Below are 19,053 nucleotides of genomic sequence, written 5' to 3' on the forward strand. Positions count from 1 at the left end.
TGGGCAGGGGAAGACGAGAAATAGTCCTATAGCTGTTTGCATCTTGAAAATCCAAGTTAGGTTTTTTTAACAAAGAAAGGATGGAAGCCTTTTTCCAAGCAATCGGGAAGTATCCAGCATAAAACATTTGATTGAAGATCCCAGTAAGGAAAAGGGCTGCAGGCTCTGGGGCCAGATAGAGAATTTTAGGGGTCAGGGCTCCCAGGGAGATCCTGATCTCATTTGACTGAATATAGTCATCACCTGCGTTACTAAGATGTTACTAAAGTTATAAAGGCAAGGGATGGTGTCAACTGAGGAGCCTTCCTCACAAGAGATCTCAGTGTTGAAAGTAGAAGGACCGTAGGATGGCCTCCCTCCTGCTCTCTGAGCTGAGGCAACAGAGTCTGCAACTGCCTTTACTTTTGCCTGAAAGAAGGATGCTAATACTGACTCCAGTATTTTCTGGGCAGGAAGTTTACTAAGTTCCTGTACAGTTGAAAAGAGTTCTTTAGAGGAGTTAAGAGAAGCTCTTATTTTGGTGGAGAAAAAATGTTTCTTATTAGTTAAGATTTTTACTTTATAGTCTGAAGGACTTTTTCATATATGAGCTTGTCGTCTATTTTGTAATGTGAGCGCCAATTCCTTTCCAGCCTTCAACATAATTGCTTCTGTTGTCTAAGGCTTTCTTTAAACCATGGTTTGGAGGGAGACGTCTTTTAATGGTTTCAGATTTTAAGGGTGCTATAGAGTCAAGATTTCTGGTAATCCAATTGTGGTACATTTTTGTGGCCTCATCCAAGTCTGCAGGCAGACCTGGTCTGGAGAGGTTTAAATGTTGCATAAGGCAATCTGGTGTAATTTTATGCCAAGGGCGTTTGACAACTTTGATTGGAGGGCGAGGTCCTGCCTCTGCTCCTGCTTTTGGGCAAATACTAAACAGCAAAGCAAAATGATCAGACCAGGTTAAAGGGATAATAGAGGAAAGTTGAGAAAAGGATTATCCGAGAAGATACCGTCTAATGCATGGCCTGCTTTATTGGTCGGCTGTCCACTAGCTGGATCAGGCCCACACTGCCCATAAGGTCGGTGAGGGCTGCTGCGTCTTTGGATGCAATGTTTTCAAGATGAAGGTTAAAGTCCCCTAAGATGGTGAAGCCTGAAAAGAGGACTTTAACCCTTTTGCAGCTCCGCGAATTCCACGCGGTGCGGGGGGCTATGGGGAGGGCCCTTCGGTGCTCATGACGGCACCATGACGTCATGAGTCACGAGTGGCGTGTGCTCATGACGGCGTGGTGCAGTCATGACCCCGCCCACTTATTAATTCACCCGCACAGGCGGGGAATTAGTGCAGCGTGGATGGAGCGGCAGAGGCATGACGGCACCTTAACGTTGTGAGTGCACGCCGCCCGTGACTCATGACGGCGTGGTGCCGTCATGAGCACCCAATGGGTTAATGTCCAGTAGGTGACTACTATTGTGAAGAAAGGTGGCACTGGGACCAGGCGGCTGGTCTAGAGATAGTAAAGTCCGGGGTAGCCATAATAGGATCTGGATCTGACCCAGCATCTGCCCAGGTTTCTGTAACGAACCCTAGGTCCAGTTTCTGGGTGTCTAGGAATTCGGCAAATGCTACTGCGTTTTTTACAAGTGACCTTGCATTGATAAGTGCTGCTTTAAAGCACCTGACAGATGTCTTTGATTGTGTTGAGCCCGGGGTAGTGGAGTCTAGATCGGACTGGGCACCAGGGGTCCCACAGAGTGGTATAGCCTTGATTTTGTGATTTGTCAAGGTGGGATGACAGAGAGGACAGGGCCTCAGAGACCGAAGATGCAGAGGATTTAATAATGGCCCAGGACAATATAGATTTGTACCTTGTATCTGGAGCAGCATATCACGCGAATAGATCTGAGGATCCAATGCAAAATTGTCAGAGTAGCTGGGGCCGAGCGCTGACGGGTGCAGAGGGCTTGCCTTTGGTGTGCCTGTTGCGCGCGTCTGCTGCACGTTAGCTGTGGCATTGGATTTAGGTACTGTGAGGCCTTCAGCCACTAGACTCTCACCCTGAGGTGTGACTGGAAGTGTTTAGGCCTAAGCTTCCCTCACTTCCTCTCCCTCGCTCTCTCCGCAGCAATCCGGACAATCCATGGTGGACCAGAGAGCGGGAGGAAGAGGTCTCAGCACTTCAGAGGTAAGTCCTTAAGTAATGATGGTAATTCTCAACTAAGCCCCAGTTATTAAGACAGCTTGCACAGCAAACTGAACTAGACAGCAATTTTTAAAAGAAAAAGATGAGACCAGCTTTAAAACCAATTAAACAGGCAGTGAATCAAATAGAAACTCATAGGAGTGCTATACGCCTTCTAAAAGCACACAAAGAGTCCGCTGAGGGTCAGCGATGGCATTGGATTTGTTATGTTATGTTATGTTAAAAGTACTTATTCAGAGCACGGACACCAAACGGTTTCATGGCGCTAGAGACAACAGGGAGGAGAAGGATGCAGAATTACACAAAGGCCTGCCGGAAGAGATGAGTTTTAAGTGAGCATCTAAAAAGAGTGTAAGTGGGATAGGATCTAAGTTCGCTCGGAAGTGAATTCCATAGTTTAGGAGCCAGAAACGCAAATCGGAGGCCACCATGCTTTTTGCGTTTAACTGCTGGAATGGTGAGAAGGTTATGATAGGAGGAGCGCAAATCACGGAAAGGAATGTACCGGCAAATTCTGGAGGCAACAAAAGCCGGACCTTGAGCATGTAGCACCTTAAATATGGTGCAACCGAGTTTAAAGATACACCGCTTGGCAACCGGCAGCCAGTGAAGTTTCCTTAGTAGCGGAGAAATGTGTAGATGTTTAGGCTGACAGAAAATTAACCTGGCTGACTGATTTTGCACGAGTTGCAAACGGTGCAACTGGTAGGCAGGAATGCCAGCGAAAAGAGCGTTGGCGTAGTCAATGCGAGATGTAATCAAGGCTATGATGACCAGCGTAAGAGCCTCCATAGACAGAAACCTACAGATTTTACGGATCCTGTGAAGATGGAAAAAGCAGGCAGAGGTGACAGCGCTAATCTGAGGTTTCATTGAGAGGTCTTTGCAAATGATAACGCTGAGGCTCTTTACAGAGTCAGCTGGAAGGGGAGGGGAGCCCAGAGAGGATGGCCAGAACCTGGAATTCCAGGGGTTGGTTAATACAAGTTCCGTTTTATCGGGATTTAACTTCAGCTGGCTCTGATACATCCACTCGCTAATGGAGAGCATGGTGGATTGAAAATTAGCACGGGATGTAGAGGTGGATTCGAGATTAAAAACCAGCTGGAGATCATCCGCGTAATTAAAGATGGTAACTGGGCTGTTACGGAGAGAGGCAATCAGGGGCTGCATATAAAGATTGAATAAGAGAGGAGATAAGGCAGAACCCTGGGGGACCCCGCAAGTCAGATTGGATCGAGGTGCTACAAAGGTCAACAGATGAACCGCCTGAGAACGCCGATGTAGAAATGATCGGATCCAGTCAAGAGGCCCGACCCTGTACACCGGCGTTGTTGACACGGTCGATCAGCAGATCGTGATCGACTGTGTCAAAGGCCGCAGATAGATCCAATAGCACGAGTGCCTGGGAAATGTTATTATCAGCACCCTTTCTAAGCTCATCCATCACCGCCAGAATGACCGATTCGATGGAGTGGGCCGGCCTAAAACCCGCCTGCTGAGAGTCAAGGAACTTAGAGTTCTCAATAAAGGAACTAAGACAGTTGGTGACGTGAGTCTTCAGGATCTTACCTAGGTAGGGGAGAAGGGAGATGGGGCGAAAATTGGCCAGGACCAGAGGATCAGCGTTAGGCTTTTTCAAGATGGGGCCACAGCTGCGTGTTTAAAGGAGTCGGGAACAATACCTGTAGCTAAGGATTCGTTAAGGAGTGTAAGTGGAGGGTCAGGGCAGGCAAGAAAGGCTGCTTTAAGAATCTGTGGAGGGCAGCAGTCATTTGGCGAGCCCGAGCTCACTTTGTTTAATAGAGCCACAAAATCACTTTTAGTGATAGGGGGAAAGGCAGCCAGTGCAGATGAATTCTGAGAGGGAGGGGTCGGGGCAGAGAGAAAGGAAGGGCTGGGGATGTTATTTTTTATGGTGATAATTTTATCAATAAAATATGAATTAAGGGAGGCACACAATGATTGTGAGGGGACAGCTTGAAGAGTCACCCTATCAGGTTGTGTGAGCTCGTTCACAATGGGGAAAATATCTTTTACCTTGGATGCAGAGTAGGGAATTTTTTGAGAATAGTATAACTTTTTTACCTGAAGGATGGAGTTTTTATATAGTTTTAACAGCGCAACATATGCAGATTTTACTTGAGGTGAATAGGTACGGCGCCAGCGGCGCTCAGCTTGGCGGAGTGTCAGTTTATCCTTTTTTAGTTTGTCAGTAAACCAACGTCGGGCGTCATGAGGACTTTTGGACTTAATCTTTTTCAGAGGGGCCACCTTATCGTTGGCGGCCTTGAGCCAAGAATCGAGGCGAGAGGCCTGGGTGGTTATAGAGGCCTGGTCACAGGGGACAGAGGCAGCCAGTATCGCGTGAAAATCTTCTAGGTTAGCCCGTTTCCAGTTACGGGCTGTGATGTTGGTTGCGGGGGTCAAAGGCTCAAAGGGAATGTAAGTCAATGCGAAAGAAATAAAAAAATGATCGGACCAGGAACAAGGGTAAATGGAAGGAGGGGTGATATCGATATTAAAAGTCCAGACTTGGTCAAGAATATGACCTTTTATATGTGTAGGAACATGAATATGTTGGGAGAAGTTCAGACCCAGCAAAAGATCGGAGAATTCTATCGAGAGATTACTCTCGCGGGTGTCCGAGGGCTAATAGTTGAAATCACCGAGAATGACAACCCTAGCGTGATTAATTACCAGCTGAGAAAGTAGGTCCCCGAGTAACTGAGGAAAAAGGGGCATAGGTTCAGGTGGACAGTAAAACAGTGCACAGACAAGGAAGGATCTAGCAGAGGAGAGTTTCAGGATGAGGCTATCGACCTTGGGGAGAGAAACCTCTTCCAGGATCGTAAACTTAAGTCGATGGCGAATGACGGCTGCTACACCTCCACCCGCTCTGCCTTGAGGCCGGTTTGTGTGCAATATATAATAGCCAGAGGGAATGGCGGCGAGAATATCAGGGCTGGACTCTTCGGACAAGCAGGTTTCTGATAAAAAGAGAATATCAAAAGTATTTATATTCAGGAGCTGGAAGATCTCGAGCTGGTGCTTAACTAAAGACCTAGTATTCAGGTAGGTGATCGCAAGAGTGTCTGGATTAGAAAGTGAGCGTTCCGAGGGCAACTGAGGGAGCGCTGTAGATTGCCTACACAGGACACCAGGGCCAAGGGGGGCAACACGAGGGAGAAAAAGTAATGAGATTTAATTAATGAGAGGCCATGAGCCACAAGACTGTCACCCTGAGGTGCAACCGGAAGTGGTTCGGCCTAAGGTTCCCTCACTTCCTTTCCCCCACTCTCTCCACAGCAATCATGACAACCCGTGGTGGACCAGAGAGCGGGAGGAAGAGGTCTCAGCACTTCGGAGGGAAGCCCTTAAGTAATGATGGCAATTCTCAACTACACCCGGTTATTAAGACTGCTTGCACCACAAATTGAACTAGACAGAATCAACAAAAAACTCATACAAGTGCTATACGCCTTCTAAAGGCACCCCCCCCTTATGAACTCACGCACCAAAGTGCTTTCATTAGTATGCTTTATTGGTAAGCGGTCTTTTCAGGAAACAGTTGCCAGGGCCAGGCACATTATCACAAATACTTCAGTTGCTGCCAATAAAAATCCAGAAACTTATGCATAGAAATCTACTCCATAGTCCCCTAGTAGCATGCCAGGGTGAACACTGTTGAAGAAAGCTCTACAATATAGCATGATATCCAAATGCTTGATGTGTAATTGCCTTCACACTTGATGCTATTGAAGGCATTATTACGAAGCCAAATGTGCGGTCCTTGGCGAACATCCCTTCATGTTACCAAAGGTACAGAAAAACAGCCTATCACCAGCACTCACACTACAGAGTATCTAACTGGAATAACCTGAAATCAGAATCCGGTCTGAGAGGGAATCCTCAAGACCAGGGTGTGAGGGTACCTGGAGTCTAACTACTCTATTAGTCCATTCTAATGGCAGAACATGCCCTAAACAAGTATCTATATTCTATGATAACATAAGCAAGCAAGAAACCCACACATCTGTGATCAAGCTGCCCCATTCCTCGCCAAAATTATAGGTGTTTAACGTTCATATGCTGAAGATCTGGATAGGGTATTTTTTGCAAAGTAACGCCTTTTTGGGAGGTCACCCCCAGATTGTCATTGCTTTTTTGGACATACCCATTGGTAATCCTGAACATTAACACTGGAACACTGCTATTCAGTGCCCAATGTATGCTCCCCAGCCCGTAAAACATGCCATAATTGTCTTAAAACTTGATAGGCACATATAACTTTCCTATAAGACAATAGTATATGATACATGGTGCAAATAGACACCCATGGCATGAAAAGTTAAATGCCACTTGTGGGCTGAAGCACCCTGTGCCATCCACTAAAGTGGCATTGGAAACGTGGGTTGAGGCCCCCCCTGTGTAGCCTGAGTGCAGCAGCTTGAACCCTGCTGTCCAGTCTTGTCAAAATCACCCTTTCCACAGGCAGGAAAACATGATTTAAAATATTAAATCAGTCACCCCCAACCACACCTTGCTGCCTACTCGTTAGAGTGCGGTACAAAAGGGGGCGGTGATGGATGGAGCATCTGAATAAATCAAACACTCACACCCAGTCAAAAGATCTGGGTTTAATCCATCACCGTTCTTTAGCCCACTCTGCCACCCCAGTTTAGACATGGCTATATGCAAATCAGTCTGGCCCTGTGCCTCATGGGAACAGTCCAGCCCGAACTGCCAAGCCATGTCTTCCCTGGACCGGAAACAAGCTTCAGAGGACCGGTTTCTGGCATTGGTAGTTCGGGCTGGACTGTTCCCATGAGGCACAGGGTCAAGGCTGATTTGCATATAGCCAGTGTCTGACCTAGGGTGGTGTGGAGTGCAAATAAACGATGGATTTAGGTCCAGATCTTTGTACTGGGGTGAATGTAAGACATTTTTCTGCATTCTGTCCACCAACTGTGTTTTTTGCAATTTTCACCCCGAGTCGGCTGGGTATGCTCAGACGTAAGTCCCAGGCTCTACACATCACTGGAGTCAAGCTATCCAGGCTGAAGAAGGCTGATAGCCAGAAACCGGTCCTTGGATGCTTGATTCCGGTCTAGGAAAGACATGGCTTGGTAGTTCGGGCTGGACAGTTCCAATGAGGCACAGGGTCAAGGTTGATTTGCATATAGCCAGTGTCTGACCTAGGGTGGTGTGGAGTGCAAAAAAAACGATGGATTTAGGCCCAGATCTTTGTACTGGGGTGAATGTAAGACATTTTTCTGCATTCTGTCCATCAACTGTGTTTTTTGCAATTTTCACCCCGAGTGGGCTGGGTATGCTCAGACGTGCTGAAGATCTGGATAGGGTATTTTTTGCAAAGTAACGCCTTTTTGGGAGGTCACCCCCAGATTGTCATTGCTTTTTTGGACATACCCATTGGTAATCCTGAACATTAACACTGGAACACTGCTATTCAGTGCCCAATGTATGCGCCCCAGCCCGTAAAAGATGCCATAATTGTCTTAAAACTTGATTGGCACATATAACTTTCCTATAAGACCATAGTATATGATACATGGTGCAAATAGACACCCATGGAATGAAAAGTTAAATGCCACTTGTGGGCTGAAGCACCCTGTGCCATCCACTAAAGTGGCATTGGAAACGTGGTTTGAGGTCCCCCTGTGTAGACTGAGTGCAGCAGCTTGAACCCTGCTGTCCAGTCTTGTCAAAATCACCCTTTCCACAGGCAGGAAAACATGATTTAAAATATAAAATAAGTCACCCCCAACCACACCTTGCTGCCTACACGTTAGAGTGCGGTACAAAAGGGGGTGGTGATGGATGGAGCATCTGAATCAATCAAACACTCACATCCAGTCAAAAGATCTGGGTTTAATCCATCACCGTTCTTTAGCCCACTCTGCCACCCCAGTTTAGACATGGCTATATGAAAATCAGTCTGACCCTGTGCCTCATGGGAACAGTCCAGCCCGAACTGCCAAGCCATGTCTTCCCTGGACCGGAAACAAGCTTCAGAGGACCAGTTTCTGGCATTGGTAGTTCGGGCTGGACTGTTCCCATAAGGCACAGGGTCAAGGCTGATTTGCATATAGCCAGTGTCTGACCTAGGGTGGTGTGGAGTGCAAATAAACGATGGATTTAGGCCCAGATCTTTGTACTGGGGTGAATGTAAGACATTTTTCTGCATTCTGTCCATCAACTGTGTTTTTTGCAATTTTCACCCCGAGTGGGCTGGGTATGCTCAGACGTAAGTCCCAGGCTCTCCACATCACTGGAGTCAAGCTATCCAGGCTGAAGAAGGCTGATAGCCAGAAACCGGTCCTTGGATGCTTGATTCCGGTCTAGGAAAGACATGGCTTGGTAGTTCGGGCTGGACTGTTCCCATGAGGCACAGGGTCAAGGCTGATTTGCATATAGCCAGTGTCTGACCTAGGGTGGTGTGGAGTGCAACAAAAACGATGGATTTAGGCCCAGATCTTTGTACTGGGGTGAATGTAAGACATTTTTCTGCATTCTGTCCATCAACTGTATTTTTTGCAATTTTCACCTCGAGTGGGCTAGGTATGCTCAGACGTGAGTCCCAGGCTCTCCACATCACTGGAGCCAAGCTATCCAGGCTGAAGAAGGCTAATAGCCAGAAACTGGTCCTTGGATGCTTGATTCCGGTCTAGGAAAGACATGGCTTGGTAGTTCGGGCTGGACTGCTCCCATGAGGCACAGGGTCAAGGCTGATTTGCATATAGCCAGTGTCTGACCTAGGGTGGTGTGGAGTGCAAAAAAACTATGGATTTAGGCCCAGATCTTTGTACTGGGGTGAATGTAAGACATTTTTCGGCATTCTGTCCATCAACTGTGTTTTTTGCAATTTTCACCCCGAGTGGGCTGGGTATGCTCAGACGTGAGTCCCAGGCTCTCCACATCACTGGAGTCAAGCTATCCAGGCTGAAGAAGGCTGATAGCCAGAAACCGGTCCTTTGATGCTTGTTTCCGGTCTAGGAAAGACATGGCTTGGTAGTTCGGGCTGGACTGTTCCCATGAGGCACAGGGTCAAGGCTGATTTGCATATAGCCAGTGTCTGACCTGGGGTGGTGTGGAGTGCAAATAAACGATAGATTTAGGCCCAGATCTTTGTACTGGGGTGAATGTAAGACATTTTTCTGCATTCTGTCCATCAACTGTGTTTTTTGCAATTTTCACCCCGAGTGGGCTGTGTATGCTCAGACGTAAGTCCCAGGCTCTCCACGTCACTGGAGTCAAGCTATCCAGGCTGAAGAAGGCTGATAGCCAGAAACCGGTCCTTGGATGCTTGATTCCGGTCTAGGAAAGACATGGCTTGGTAGTTCGGGCTGGACTATTCCCATGAGGCACAGGGTCAAGGCTGATTTGCATATAGCCAGTGTCTGACCTAGGGTGGTGTGGAGTGCAAAAAAAACGATGGATTTAGGCCCAGATCTTTGTACTGGGGTGAATGTAAGACATTTTTCTGCATTCTGTCCATCAACTGTGTTTTTTGCAATTTTCACCCCGAGTGGGCTGGGTATGCTCAGACGTGAGTCCCAGGCTCTCCACATCACTGGAGTCAACCTATCCAGGCTGAAGAAGGCTGATAGCCAGAAACCGGTCCTTGGATGCTTGATTCCGGTCTAGGAAAGACATGGCTTGGTAGTTCGGGCTGGACTGTTCCCGTGAGGCACAGGGTCAAGGCTGATTTGCATATAGCCAGTGTCTGACCTAGGGTGGTGTGGAGTGCAAAAAAACGATGGATTTAGGCCCAGATCTTTGTACTGGGGTTAATGTAAGACATTTTTCTGCATTCTGTCCATCAACTGTATTTTATGCAATTTTCACCCCGAGTGGGCTGGGTATGCTCAGGCGTGAGTCCCAGGCTCTCCACATCACTGGAGTCAAGCTATCCAGGCTGAAGAAGGCTGATAGCCAGAAACCGGTCCTTGGATGCTTGATTCCGGTCTAGGAAAGACATGGCTTGGTAGTTCGGGCTGGACTGTCCCCATGAGGCACAGGGTCAAGGCTGATTTGCATATAGGCAGTGTCTGACCTAGGGTGATGTGGAGTGCAAAAAAACGATGGATTTAGGCCCAGATCTTTGTACTGGGGTGAATGTAAGACATTTATCTGCATTCTGTACATCAACTGTGTTTTTTGCAATTTTCACCCCGAGTGGGCTGGGTATGCTCAGACGTGAGTCCCAGGCTCTCCACATCACTGGAGTCAAGCTATCCAGGCTGAAGAAGGCTAACAGCCAGAAACCGGTCCTTGGATGCTTGATTCCGGTCTAGGAAAGACATGGCTTGGTAGTTCGGGCTGGACTGTTCCCATGAGGCACAGGGTCAAGGCTGATTTGCATATAGCCAGTGTCTGACCTAGGGTGGTGTGGAGTGCAAAACAACGATGGATTTAGGCCCAGATCTTTGTACTGGGGTGAATGTAAGACATTTTTCTGCATTCTGTCCATCAACTGTGTTTTTTGCAATTTTCACCCCGAGTGGGCTGGGTATGCTCAGACGTGAGTCCCAGGCTCTCCACATCACTGGAGTCAAGCTATCCAGGCTGAAGAAGGCTGATAGCCAGAAACCGGTCCTTGGGTGATTGATTCCGGTCTAGGAAAGACATGGCTTGGTAGGTCGGGCTGGACTGTTCCCATGAGGCATAGGGTCAAGGCTGATTTGCATATAGCCAGTGTCTGACCTAGGGTGATGTGGAGTGCAAAAAAATGATGGATTTAGGCCCAGAACTTTGTACTGGGGTGAATGTAAGACATTTATCTGCATTCTGTCCATCAACTGTGTTTTTTGATATTTTCACCCCGAGTGGGCTGGGTATGCTCAGACGTGAGTCCCAGGCTCTCCACATCACTGGAGTCAAGCTATCTAGGCTGAAGAAGGCTGATAGCCAGAAACCGGTCCTTGGATGCTTGATTCCGGTCTAGGAAAGACATGGCTTGGTAGTTCGGGCTGGACTGTTCCCATGAGGTACAGGGTCAAGGCTGATTTGCATATAGCCAGTGTCTGACCTAGGGTGGTGTGGAGTGCAAACAAAACGATGGATTTAGGCCCAGATCTTTGTACTGGGGTGAATGTAAGACATTTTTCTGCATTCTGTCCATCAACTGTGTTTTTTGCAATTTACACGTTAGAGAGCATCGTCTTTAAGTTTGGTACATGTGTGACATTAGAAATGGCATATTGCCCCAGTGACTGTGCCTAAACCTACATTGTCACTGGTCATGATGTAACAGGTACATAGGAAAAGTTAAAGTATAGATTATATATTTAAATCTATAACTTTTGAGATGTACTTCATTCAAAGACTTAGTTTATATATCATAAAAATCCCATCTAATGGTGAACTTGGATTTGGATTAAATATATTGGAAAGTTAGCTTTTAAAAAGTTAACTTTTCCCTGCTTGAAACTGGTGGAGGCTAATTTACATTAGCTCTTCAGCAACAGTCCAACCTATACTCTGCCTTAATTATGTGTGAAGAGGTGTGCTCCCAGAGCTGGAACAAATGACTGGGAGTGAGGGGATATTTCCTTTTCCTTTCAGGAAGACCTGTTGGGTGGGCCTAGGAACCTAATTTACTTCAAAGGAGCCGTTCGTGTCACAAGTAAATGTTATGAGACACCTGGTAAGGCCCCAGCTTGTGTCCTCTAGTCATGTTGGCATCAATGCCAGTGGGAAGATAGTTCGCCAGAAGTGGTTTTGAGTGATCACAGAGGAGAATACTGCTCATCATCCTGGCCACACCTCTGATTTGGCACACAGGTTCTGCACAAGGGGAGAATGGTTTCCCCATCTTGGATTTTGAGGGTGAAGGGGAACTGTGGGATTGTTTGCAGTAGAACAAAGTGCAATTGCCCCAAACAATTGTTATGGTTGCCCATCGAACGTTTACCCCATTGGTTAGGGAATGCCCAGGAGTTACCCTCACTCAAGTGCTGGTGCAAGGCATAAAGGTTTCATCCCAAGGCACATGTTCATACAACCTTCTGGACCTGCAGATGATCATAGGAGGAATAGACCAGCTGTATGTGACCTGAGAGGAGCCCTGAAGGATTGGATCTAATCTCTCTTGAACTGAGGACAAAGAAGTGGACTCCAAGGATCAGTTGTCTGACCTTCTGTGTTGCTACAGAGATACAACAAGCTGTAAAAGGCCTTTTCTTGGAAATGCCCAGCTGACCAGTAGCAACTGGACATGGACTGGACTTTGCTGTTGGCCTCTGCCTCACGCACTGAGAGTCTCTAAAAGCTCTCCCCTGAGGTCAAGCAATCTTAGAAGTGTAGTTCTGTTGTTGTTAGGGCACCAGAAGAAAGTTTGGAAACTTTGAAACAAAATTCCTTTAGTGTTCCTTCAGGAAAAGGCATCCGACTGGCTGTTCCATGGCGTTGGCTTGAATTTCATTTTCTTCCTACTAACGGCTTTCATCACCTCAAAAAAGCAACTAAGTCCCATTCTGTGTTGGGACTTTGGAGAGTTTCTGATAGAAATCTCCAGAGCACCAGGGCTCCAGCTAGACCAACCCGCTTCAAGTATCGAGCAACTTGGCAAGGAGGAATTGTCGTCTCAGAAACTGATAAAGTTAGAAGAAATGTCAATGTTTTTCTTCTGGAGTGGGACTTAGAAACGTTTTCAAACATTTTGACTTCTACGCTTTCAACAGGACAAATCCATTTGGATCTGATCTGTGCTCGTTGAGCATCTTCTACTTGAATGTGATGTTTAACTACAAGTTACTCAATATAAATTACATATGCAGTCAAAAAGCTATGGAAAATCATAATTTTCATGTGACAGCCCAATTCAAGTGCAACTTCATTACCTTACATATCTTTTCACAGCTTTTGCAATAAATACCCAAAGTTTGTAAGATAATAGATCTGCACCTTCTCATACCCACACGCCAGTACTAGTCACAACTGCAATGCACAACGCTCATGTGCAGCGCAGTCCAGTATGCTCCATTGTTTGTTTTGTAACTCATTAATCGGTTCAGTTGGGATGAAAGCTTTATTTCAACATGCAGAGATATCTTAAAAGCATTACATAGATTTAAAACTGCAGATCAAAATAATACAAATATGTCGATTGTTAAAAAAAGAGGAAAAGAATACCTTTTATACAATGATAAATTAGCTAAAAATAGATTAAATTGAAATAGACAGTCTATTGCAGCGAATCAACCATGTCCACTTTAAAAATTTGGAAATACCACAAACTATAAGAGGGGAAGTGTCAGTTAGCAGGATGCGTAGCGCCACCAAATGCTGGCGCGTCCCCAAACGTCTGAATAAGGGTTTAGGCCAATGTCTCCTTGGGCGAAAGTAGTCCGGGCACTCAAAAAGAATATGAGCCACCGTCTCACGTCTTGTGGAGCAAAGGGCACAAAAAGGCGATAGCTGAACTGGCGATTTCCATCTGGAAAGAAGGTCCCCGATCGGGAGAGTGCCTATTCTGAACTTTAAGTAAAGAGCCCTATCCACTGGCATGGTGATCAAATCCAGGTAGGGTTCGTACGCTACCACGTCTTTGATTCTCAAAAAAAAACGCGGTCAAATTGCAGTGGCGTGGGTTGCTGATGAGTTGGCAGGAGACCCAGTCCCAGTACAGTTTTTTTAGGACAGCTTTTGGTGGGGCGGATTTTGTAGCCCAACAGTCCCCCAAACCCAGCTCCCCCAGGAGATTTTTAGTGTCCCTTAGCCACTTGATTTTATGCCAGCCCCCCATTCCCATCACCTCGGACAGCCCATCAGCATAGGATTTTAACTCTGGGACCTTCCACAGGCGAGCCCATAGGAGCAAAGGCCGGAGACGGTCCTGGTCCTTAATCGACTTACAGCCCACATCCAAGAGCACAGGAACTGTCAGGGTGCTCAAGGGGAGAGCTAATAAGTCTTTCAGAAATTTGCTCTCGGATTTGGATAGAGAGTCCAAGTTACAGTGGCCCCACAGCTCCGCCCCGTAGAGTGCTGACGTGGCTCCTCTTGCTTTGTAGATGTCAATTGCAGGTGCCACAAAGTGTTTGGGAGAGGCTTGATATTCCCTTAATATTGCACCCCCTATCCTTTTGTGGTTGAGAACCATCTTATTGATGTGTGGCGTCCAAGTCATAGTGTTGCTCAGGCGTATTCCCAGATAGTCAAATTCGGAGACTTTCTCCAGGGCAACTGAATTTAGAACAGGAGGTCGACCTAGTTTCCGTGGTGGATGGATTATCAAGTATTTGGTTTTGTCCACATTGATAACCAGTCCCTTTGACAAGCAGAAATCCAGAAAACGGGTCAGAAGCTTCTGGAGACCCTGGGGGGTCATGGAAATGAGGAGGGTGTCGTCTGCAAACAACAGTGTGGGGATCCGAACACCCCCCAGGGAGGGTGCATCCGATGGTTCTTGGAGCAAGTGCTCTACCACGCCATTTACATACAGGGAAAATAGGGTGGGAGCTAACACACAACCCTGTCTGACACCCCTGCAGACAGGGATCCTATCGGTCGTTTCCCCATTCTGGCCCCAGCGCACCTGAGCAAAATTATCTGTGTGTAATTTGATCAGGAGCAACAAAATGTAGGGGGGAAGTCCAAGATCCTGCAGAACCCTCCAGAGTTCCTCCCTAGGAACCAGGTCAAAGGCAGTCTTCAGGTCAATGAAGGCCAAGTAAAGACTGCCTTTGCCCAGCTCCACCACCTTCCAGTGCAAAAGCATTAATCTAAAAACCTGCTCAATGGTGCCCGTTCCAGAATGGAATCCTGCCTGAAAGTCAGATAGGACCTGGTTCTCATCCACCCATTGTAGGATCCTCCCTAGAATGGCCTTCCCGGCCACCTTTTGCGTCGAGTCAATCAGGCTTATCGGCCTGTAATTCCCTGGATTGTACCGACACCCCTTTTTAAAGATGGGGACCACCTCTGCCCCCTTCCAAGATTCTGGGACAGGCCCCCCCTCTAAGATGGCATTCAAGAGGGCGGAGACCAAGTTAGCCCATTCAGTCGGGTAGGCTCGGAGTAAGTCCCCTGGGAGACCATCAGGGCCGGCTGCTTTCAAGGGTGCCACAGACTTTATTACATTTTCAACCTCCCGCACACTGAAGGAATCGAGAGTACTATCCCTTACCAAGGTGGAAAGTGAGACTGGCTCATTCAGAGGCCGTTCTACTAAGGAGTATAGGGCCCCAAAGTGATTGAACCAAGTCTGGGATGGAATAGTACAGGTCCTCAATGTGTCGTCAGGTCTGTACCTGGATCTCACCAGGTTCCAGAATCCTCTGGCATCCTTCCCTTGACTGGCAACTAAAAGGTCTGCCCAAAACTTTTCTTCCCATTCTTTTTTGGCTATTTGTAGACTCTGGGAATAGAGCTTCCTAGCCTCCCTGATCCTGACTTGGGATTTTGATTTGACAGCCTCCACCAACATTTTCTTTCTTAACCTACATGTATGTGTGTACCACCCCTGTCTTCTCAATGTCCTATTCTTGACTCCCTTTTGCCCAATCGGGACAGTAAACAGTTTGGTTAGAGCCATAGTCAGGTCGCAAAACTTCCCGACTACCTCCCCAGGCCCGCCCTCAGAAATGGCCAAATTGGTTTGGGCTGAAGCCAAAAGTTGCGTTATAGCTGCAACCTTGTCTGCAGAGAGGGTAAGTTTTGCCCACTTCAGCCTCCTGCCACAATGCGAAATAGTTGTTCCCCCATGGCTGGCGGCGGTACGGGGCAAAGAACCCCCTGTGCTCTCAACCCACCAAGGAAGCAGAGTAAGAGAGAGCAGGTTGTGATCGCTCTCAACGGATGGAATGATCACCATATCCCTTACTGAGCTCCACAGGCCCACGTCTAACAGGATGTAATCAATCCTTGACGTGTGGCCTGGCCTGTTATATGTATGGGCACCTACCTTATCTGAACATGTCTTCCCATTAAGGGCCCTCAGGTCGAATTCCATGTTAAGGGAGTTGATCTGAAGTATAACTTCAGTCCACCTCTTAATGGGGGTTAGTTCTAGGGCAGGGATCCCCCTCCTATTATCCCCCTCCTCCTGGTCTAAAGTGTCATCCGAGCCCAGAGGCTCGAAAGTACAGTTCATATCACCAGCGACCAGGGTGCAAGATTTGTGTGGGCATGACCGCAATAAGCCCTCCAAGAGGGCGATTGCGGGTGACTGACTACCACCCCTAGTGCCACGAGCATAGATGTTATAGATATTCAAGATGGGACGGCCCCGGGCATCTTTTAGTGTGATATTGAGCAGATCAGGAGAATTGGTCTGCTGCTCCTCTACCCTGCAATTCAGAGAAGTAGCCACCCAGATGAGAAGACCACCCGACGGGCGACCCCTCCCCGATTCTGGGTAGACAGCCGGAATAGAGTAGGAAGAATACCCCACCTTGTGGGTGGGCTCCCTACTCAATGTCTCCTGGAAGAAGCAGATAGAATACTCTTCCCCTAGGGCGTTCCAGTCGGGCAGGGCCAATTTTCTGCCGATTCCAGCAACGTTCCAGCTGAAAACCCTAAGAACTGGATCCGTCACAGCTGGGGCGTTGCCGGAAGCGGCATCGTGGTCGACACCAACCCCGACCTGGACGGCTGGTCTACTGCCTTCTCCAGTATAGGACTGCCCCACATTGGGTTCCTGACTGGCCATTGGTGCTGTATAGTTTCCTATTGGGGATGGCAGACTAGTCAACATTTCAGTAGGGTGGGAAGGCCCTCCACTATTATGTTCGCCCAACTCCAACCCACAAACTTCATTGAGTCAATATCCCATAGAGCCCCAGCTCGCACCTGGCCAAACCGCCTGAGGGTAGAACTGAGGCACCACCGGATATGGTGGGCATCCACTAGTGCTGTGGCGTGTTTCCCCAAATACTGGCCCAGCATGGATCGGAACGGGACGCGGGTAGAAATAGGTCAAGTCCACCACACTAATGCCAGGTCCGCCCGCCACCTGATGTTGGTTACAGATTGTCTGGGCTACTCTGTTGTCTTTAAAATTGACAACCACACAATCACCTTCCAATCGTTTCCTGCTGTAACCAACCCAGCCCACCCTACGGACTCCAAGAATCAATCCGTCCAAGCCCCTTGGTAACGGTTTATTGATTTTTAACCAGTGCAAGGTTTTGTTTTTTAGGGTCTGGTGGGTTTCGAACTGATTATCCTTCAGTTGAGGGACATTGAGAAGAACGGCCACATATGGGTGACACTCGGGGGGGCTCCTGGGAGCTACCTTTGAAGAGGTAGCTCCCGAGAGACCAACTTCCGGATGGTTCGTTATGGGCTTAGCCAGGGCGTCCGGCCCAACTCCTTTGCCACTGGCTATTCCTGGGAAAGTTTTTTTTTACTTAGACAGGTCACCGCCAACTGGTAATCTGGCTTTGTCTGATTTCTTTTTCTGAGCTTTAGAAGCCTTGGGGAAGCTGGCATGGACCTGAACTCCATGGGTGATAGATCCCGGTTTAGCCGTGGCAGAAGCTTGAGCAGTAGGGTTTGAGTCCTTGCACGCCACAACATTAGGTGCATGCGTTGGTGAGGGTGGGGCCTGGACTAAATCTCCCTGTAATCGTTTTCCCAAATTCCCACCCAAATTATCCTCACTAACTCTAGACTGGAGTTTAATGAGAGTTTTAAGTGAGAAAAAATTATCAAGGGTAGACTGTTCAAATTTATCTAACCGTTCCCCCAACCCCCTAACTTGATCAATAAGTGGGACTAATAGGGTTTTAAACAAGTCCTCAAGATGGTTAAGAGAAGCGGGGTCCAGCGGAGCTGGGGGCTTGTCAAGGGAATTGGAATGTACCTGCTCAGCCTCAGAAGACATACTCGGAGGGGAGTTCCCTCCCACCGTATCCGGAACCGCTGGCGCCAAACCACTGTCTAATTTAGAGCCCATGCCCCTTAACACATGCTTCCTAGGGCGCTTGTACAATCTGGAGTAACTACCTTTCTGCGTACTCACAGCCCTTTTCCTCTTAAGATGGTTTGAAGAGACTTGCACCGGGCACGACAAGGGCAAAGCCTGAAGGGAGTCCTTGTGTGATAGATGCAAGCCCTGGCCACCATCAAGGCAGGGGGATCAGGGGTACAAGAGCCCAGAGCCACAGGACCGGCACCAGAGGATGGCAATTGGACTGCCAAATTCTCCAATCTGTCAATGCTTGCTCCTATGGCAGACAGCCGTGGCAGCTCGGCCTTGTCAAGACCGGGGGGGGGAGGAATCCGGCACAGTGGGAGGTGACAAAACCTGTGCCATAGGGCCAAGAGATGAGCGTCTTGCCGGTAAATAGTCCTGAGAAAGGCGACGTTCCGTCATCACGATCTCCTTTTCTATCACCGCTGCTACTCTGGGAATGAAATTGTCCATTGTTCCTATGATGGCGCTCCCAGCGGCTCCATCACCCCCACCCCTTAGGATTTTCCCCGAACGGGTAGACATGATGATAACGAGTTACTCGCACAAAGTTCAAGAAACCCTCAGAGGCCAAGATAGCAGATGACAGGGGGGTGGCCCAGCCCAGCCACTGACAGCCCCTGACTGCCACAGACTGCCCGCCCTTTGCCCGGGCTTCGCCCGGCGTCCTGCACGCATCCCGCTGTGCGGCTACTATTCCTTAATGAAGGGCGTTGCGGGCGGGGGGCGTGGTGTCTAGGGGGCGCGGCGGCAATTGATGTTGAAGCGCTGAGCCTCCTGGTCAGTGTAGTTCACTGACGCTGCTCCTCCTCCAGCGAGCTCCTTGGTGCTCCTCAATGGCCGCAGCTCCTCAGGGAGGAGATGATCAGATTTGCCCCTCACTGACTGCGCGAAGCGGCACCCGCGAAGCGGGTGCGGCGA

General features: G+C 48.2%; 1 protein-coding gene across 2 annotated transcripts in view; it reads right to left on the reverse strand.

Moving 5' to 3' along the window:
- PRKG2 (protein kinase cGMP-dependent 2) overlaps positions 1-19,053 on the reverse strand; it is an 898,053-nt gene that overhangs the window by 378,393 nt on the left and 500,607 nt on the right. The gene's annotated exons all lie outside the window — the stretch shown is intronic.

Source organism: Lissotriton vulgaris, chromosome 3_1 (genome assembly GCF_964263255.1).
Source record: "Lissotriton vulgaris chromosome 3_1, aLisVul1.2, whole genome shotgun sequence".
Classification (NCBI taxonomy): domain Eukaryota; kingdom Metazoa; phylum Chordata; class Amphibia; order Caudata; family Salamandridae; genus Lissotriton; species Lissotriton vulgaris.